Here is a 6,726-nt window from a genome sequence, read left to right as displayed (position 1 = left end):
TGATGCATCAACGACAGCAACATTACCAAACTTTGAACGTATGGGAATCTGGTGTCATACGCCGACGCAATTATTTCTCTGTCGACATATCTCCCAAATAAACGACGGTAAATCAGGGACCACCAGCACGTACTGAATTGCTTCGCAATTTCGCATGCCTGTCCTTTCGTCTGCGGACTTTATCCTTGCAATGCGTCGTCTGCTACTCCATTGCGTTGTGAGTGTTTATTGTAAGGCTCTGATCACAGATAATCAGTCGCCGACCATTCTACGACTTCTGAAATCACTGGCAGGCATGCTGTTAATTGGCACTGGTCGTAAAAAAGTTTTGTTTGTTCCTATTTTGTGTGTTTTGGTGTTTGTCTGTTGTGCGTTTTTTTTTTTATTGTTGTTTAAGTTGGCAAATGTTGTCAGTGGTCGACGACCCGTCTTGGTCGACAAAACGTTTTTGTTTTTGTTTTGTTTTTCTTTGATTGGTTGTGAAAAGGTCGTCAAGTGATCGCCGACTGGTTGCTAAACTATATTACATGATATAGGATTGGTCTGAGTGATTTTTGGTCCTTGGCATGAAGTTGTTGTTGCTGCTGTTGTTGTTGTTGTTGTTGTTGTTGTTGTTGTTGTTGTTGTTGATGTTGTTTGTCGGCATATAGTTGCCGACCAATTGCCAACCAAATGAAGACTGATCGCCGACCATTTGCCAAGTGGTTGCGAATCAGATTTCATACTTCTGATAACCTTTTTCTATAGACTGTCTGCGTCCACGTGCCTACACATTTGTAATCCTGTGGTAATAATGCATGTTGCCGCTGAACCCCGACTAGAAATCAGCAACCAATTAACGGCCAATTCCTAGTGGTCTTCATTAAAGGTCCAGTTTACCTTTGGGAGCAGTGATTTAAAAAATGTTCAAGATATCACATTTGATGCATATGTGTAGGTCTGTTGTATCACAAAACATTCTACCATATAAGATTTTCGCAATAAAGCCTAAAATAAAAGGAGATATCAGTATTTTTCTCAATAAACCGTAACTGTATACGGTGTAGTCTGGAAACATTTGTATTATAACTATTGTTCACATTTTGTGTATTTAACAATATCTAACATCGATTATACGGATTCAAATTTTTACAGTGGTTGTTTCTATCCCTAACTCACATTTTAGAATTATTTTAAAGCACTAAAGCTGGGTTTTTGTTTCATCTGCAAATGGTAAATTATGCCTTTAAGTCGTCGACCCTTTGCCGACCAGCTGAAGATCATTTGTAAACCTTTCTGCGAGTTTGCTGCTCGCAAAACGATCACAAACCGCTCTCTAACCGGTCGTCAAACATGTCAAATGGTTTGCAAATGGCCGGCAACCAGTTGGCAACCAGTCGGTATTCGGTCAGCAACTAGTCACCAATAAAAAAAAAAAAAGGGGGGGGGGGTTGTTCGCCGCTTGGTTGTCATGGCAGTCAGACATTTTTGGTTGCTGGGGGTTGGCGCCCAATCTTTGCGTATATGTGACCAAGCCCTAACCTTTACCCGATACTGCCTTAACTGGACGTGGTGTGCTAACACTTTTATTTACCATTCACGTTTCACTTTCAATCGATGTAGTGGATCAACAGAATGCTGTAGTGAACTTATCATACATAATACATAACGTGGTGCCAGCCTGACGGCTCATAATCAATTGTCTTGATTCATTTTTCTCCTTGAAAACAGAGCACTGATTACGTATAGAATAGCAATGATTTCTATCAGTCATGTGCTTGTTTGTGATTGTGGACGACATAATGATTGTACTAAATGCATGCATTAACGACAGCACCAAAGAGTTGATACTGTTTCTGTCAAGTACTGTCAAAGTTGCCGTTTCTGATCTAAACCCTGATGACATGATGATTACAGATAGTTTTTTACAGTACTCCGTATTTCGTGATACTTAGTACCCCCTGCACTCTTGATGACAGACCGTCCACTTGTTTCAAACATCAAGCACCCGTAGCGCTCTCCTGTATTTTGTTTTAGATAATAATCACACAAACGAGTCCATCTCAATACTACCACAATAGTACCACAACAGTAGTATACGGCGCGCTTGTCTATTAAAGCGAGCTATTATGCGACATGATATACAAATCGTACAACGATAGTTATTATAGGATCTCGAGGAAAGCAGATCCGTTTGGACTTGATTCGTCTTTGTATGTATCCCACACCCAACCTTCAACAATTGGCCCTAATTTGTATAATCCACTGTATTGTTGTCTTTCGTCAGCCTTCGATTATTTGCTTCGCTTTCCAGTGGGAGGTTGCGTACGTGTTAGCCTTGCCCCTCAGTGACGTCATAAAAACGTAATTGCTATACTGAGATCCTTTATACAGGAACATTGCTACAATCTGGATACGGCATGCATTTATTGTTTAACTTAAAAGGCTGTGATAAGATTCTCATGTGCTGTGCCAAAGATGTTGATAAAAAAGTTGAAATGTGATAGAATTTGAAATTGTATATCTGCTATTGCTGACCGCACAGCAATGCACATTTTCATTGAAGAGCTTGTAAAATTGTGTCTTCATATTTCATATTTGGCCAGCTGATGATGTCATGGAAAAAATATGATAATTTCTGTAATTTTGTGGGGACGAAAGGGGCTTAGGGGAAGAAAGATGTAATTATGGTGATGAACTTAATATTAGCAATAAAACAAGAAGAGACATAGGCCTAATCGACATCAATATAATTAGGAAACTCAATGATATAATATGATAACCATGACGCATAGACTAATCAGTATAAACGAATAAGCACAGGTACTGCTGAAGCTCTTTAAAAAAGATTTATTCTTTGGGTTAAAGTTTTGTAAATATTTGTGACTATCACAATTCATTGATATAGTGGTTATGGGACGACGTTCTGAAAAGCGTGAACAGCAGTCCTGCGATAGGCCAGTATTGTTAAAAGAATGAAATGAAACACTATGCGATGTGCAATTTTCTTTCCGTATTTTTAATTGTGAAACAAAATGGTTTTGAGATGAGAGTATATTAATACATGATTCCAATGTCAGTGGCTATAATCCTGGATGACATTTCGTGGAAATTGAGAGGATTTGCAAAGGCCAACTTTTTTTATTGATGGCATGTCATTCAGGTTTGAATGAAAATCATGAAAATGTGTGTGTTTGTGTGTGTGTTTGTGTGTGTGTGTGTGTGTGTGTGTGTGTGTGTGTGTGTGTGTGTGTGTGATTTATTTATAGCAATGATTTGTATTGGGTGCAAATCGCCTGAATATATTATTCTTTCATTCCAGGAAGAGCTGCATTCAATTCTTAGTGTACATATAATGACAAAGAATAAAGATGTTGATGAGCTTTTAAACTACTGATATTCGCACTGAGATTAAGATCTAGTGTTTTACTTCAACACAGGGTTTAAGGGCACCTTATACTGTGTAACCCGTAGTATAAGCGAAAAAGCTTGTAACAAGGCTGAAGTGACTGCATATCATCCGTATATGTATTTATTTTGTACTACTGACCAGTATTAGTATGAAAAGAAAATTGCTTCATAGATTTGAAATCCCACTTTTGTCTTGAATTTTTCTGTACTCATACAAATGACATTAAAATGCAACACATTTTTGTAACACCGTCCATTAAAGTGCGTGTTAAATTGTATTTCAGATTCCGTTAGATCTGTGAATTTCATTTATGAACCTTCCGCTGAATGTCGTATTCATTATAATGTTATATAATTGCTCATGTCATACACATCAGACCAAAACTTTGTCTTTGTATAGGAGAAGGAGAAGAGGGAGGGAAGAGTGGTTGGATAGAAAAACACTTTGATCTGCAGTCCTAAGATCGAATCCTGCAGATTTAACTGACGATATTCTTGCACTCCTCAGCTGAGGTTAGAAGGGCGCCCTCTGCTTACACCCGGGGGAAACTATAGTAACTCGATCTATATGCCATCATGGCATTTTTATTACTGCTATCATTGTTATTATACTATCGTTTTTCACTCATCATTGTTAAGATCAATATTACATTATCCAGCATTAAAATTACATTTGTTTCATTTCGTTGATGATCGTCATATTCGTAGAGGTAACTATTCATCGAAATTTCTCCCCTGAAAGCCAAGTAGGGTTGCATTCAACTTTACTCTGCGATGCAGTCGAACGCAACCTTCCAAGATAAACCCAGTCCGTTTGCCCCCCATACCTTACCTTATCAACAAATCGTCATTAAATCTACTCCCAAAGAAAAGACAAGAATTAAAGTCGTATAAGAAGTACTTATAGCATTCAAGTCATATCTCAGCTTCAATTGATATCGATTTCAAGTGATCAATTATTAGTATTATGCATCATTACTCCTGATTTGTTATTGTATACAAGTGTGTTTTGAAGTTGATTATCTATGATGTCCATAATCATTATCGTTTTTGTTTTCTATGTACACTACTACTTTATGACTTGAATTTTCATTAAACTCGAGAATTAATGAGACAAATCGCTTTTTTCTTTTCTTGGGTGTCATGATTTTCGCATTTTCTGAGAGGTATAGTTTACAATAATAATTTTTAACCTAAATTATTTTTATGATTTTTATGTAAAAACCAGTCCAAACCGTTCGGGGCGATATAATAATAATAATAATAATAAATATCATTTATAAAGCGCTTATTACAATGTTTCTAAGCGCTTAAGAAGAAATTGGAAAGATAGATTCAATTATGGAATATATACAAATGGAGATACGATGAAACGCAATACAAGATACAAAATATATAAAATAAACATTGTAAGTTATAACTTATAGAACGAACTAAGATATATACAGACTGCATATAATAAATCAATACAAATTACATGGCATAATAGAACAGATGAGTTTTCAGTGATGATTTGAAGGAGTCTACTGTTGGAGCTTCACGGACGTGGATGGGCAATTTGTTCCATAGTGTAGGTGCAATAACACTGAAGGCACGGTTGCCATAACGGGTACGGGTGCGCGGTGCCGATGTGAGTTGAAGGTGTGCAGTGGAGTGAGAACGAAGGCGTCTGGTTGTTGAGGAAGTAGATATAGTCCGTATATAGTTCGTAGATATAGTCCATATATCATGGTTTCATTCAATTCACAAAGACTGCAACCTATTATTGATCTTCCTTGTTAACACAAGCTTTAAAATCCTTGGCTCTTTGTTTTATTTTTCTCCAAAATGTCATTCAATTTCAATCGAATTTCACTGTTCTGATTGTTTGACTACTGTTTTTATTGGAGTAAATTTGAAGATGAAATTGACATTGGATGAATGGACATTGAAATTGAAATTTTTTCATAACTTCATGTCCCTCACGTGGTACCTTGAAGCTGTACAATTTGCGTCTTCTCTTGTGTTATGCAGTACATGTAATATGATGGCTGTACCTTATTTTCACAATACTTTTATGACACATTCGACATTCACACTGTACCTGATATCGTATAGTATTAGATCCGAAGGAATAGGCCTACTAAAAACTTGCGTGTTTCTGTGTTTGACGGTGTATGATACATAGTGCCTACATACATAACTGTGTGTGTGTGTGGGGGGGGGGGGGTGTCTTCAAAATGCTGTGCATGTATTGTTTGTGCTAATACTGGATTGTGAGCTGAGGGTGTGTGCTTGTGTGCTAGTGTATAAGTGATTTTTTTTTTTTTTTTGAGAAGTTGAGAATAGGGGCCCACACATTCTTTGTACGGACGCTGTTGGAGACTCCCGACTCCTGGATCGGAGGACCAGAGTTCGAATCCCGCCCAGGGCTTTAACGTCCTTGTACAAGATGTTTTACCCACCATGCATGTCCCTCTCAACCCTGGCCAGCTAGGTGTAGGCCCTATAAATTGGTACAGGCAACGCTTCCAGGGTAATAGTTATGGGCGCGCAGACTGGTAGACCAGTGGTAACACTGAAGAGGCTACCCTGGGTAAATAAGACCTTATCATTGTTATATAATATTGGCAATGTTATACCTCAACGATAATTACGTTCTCTAATCCCACCATAATAAAGTTTTATAGAGTATCCGTGTCTATGACTGTCTCAATCATTAATATACTCTCCGTCGCGAACATCTCATTCATTGCACATGTATATTGATCGTAGAATACGCTTGTGTACCGTTCATAAACTTGGTAATGCTTTCTCCATGTCATAACAATCTTGTGAAAGCATCCTGGGATAAATATCTAGGCCTACATTGCACATTTTCCTTTGTCCATACAAGAAAAAGATAAACAGATTATATGGTGAATCCATCGCAACATAAATCATAAATCATCATTAACTACGAGTACAGTAGTCCTATGTATTTGAATCACGTCCTCAACGTTTCCATCGCGGGGACCTGTAGTTTCCACCAAAGAGTAGGCCTACTCTTTGGTTTCCACAAGGCCTTATAGGCCCTGCTAGTAAAGGCCTAGATCGTATATGACAACTCGAGCAGATTTAAAATGAGCAGACAGACTGTGACAGGGCTATATTCAGAGAGTTAAAAAAAAATGTGCATGTAAATTGTAAACATTTACTGACTGTAACCAATTATGCTGCACCAGTACATCAGTCCGGTCAAAGTCGAGGGAATGTACACTTCTCAATCAAAATGAAATTTTGTTATTATCCTTGGGTAGGCCTATTTTCCTTTCGTTCTACGCATGCATGTGACATCATACACTGTTGTAATCTTCT

This window comes from Diadema antillarum, unplaced genomic scaffold (assembly GCF_040938485.1).
Source record: "Diadema antillarum isolate AM-2024a unplaced genomic scaffold, OU_Dant_1.0 seq00000525_RagTag, whole genome shotgun sequence".
NCBI classification, from domain to species: domain Eukaryota; kingdom Metazoa; phylum Echinodermata; class Echinoidea; order Diadematoida; family Diadematidae; genus Diadema; species Diadema antillarum.
This window is presented reverse-complemented; position numbering follows the sequence as displayed.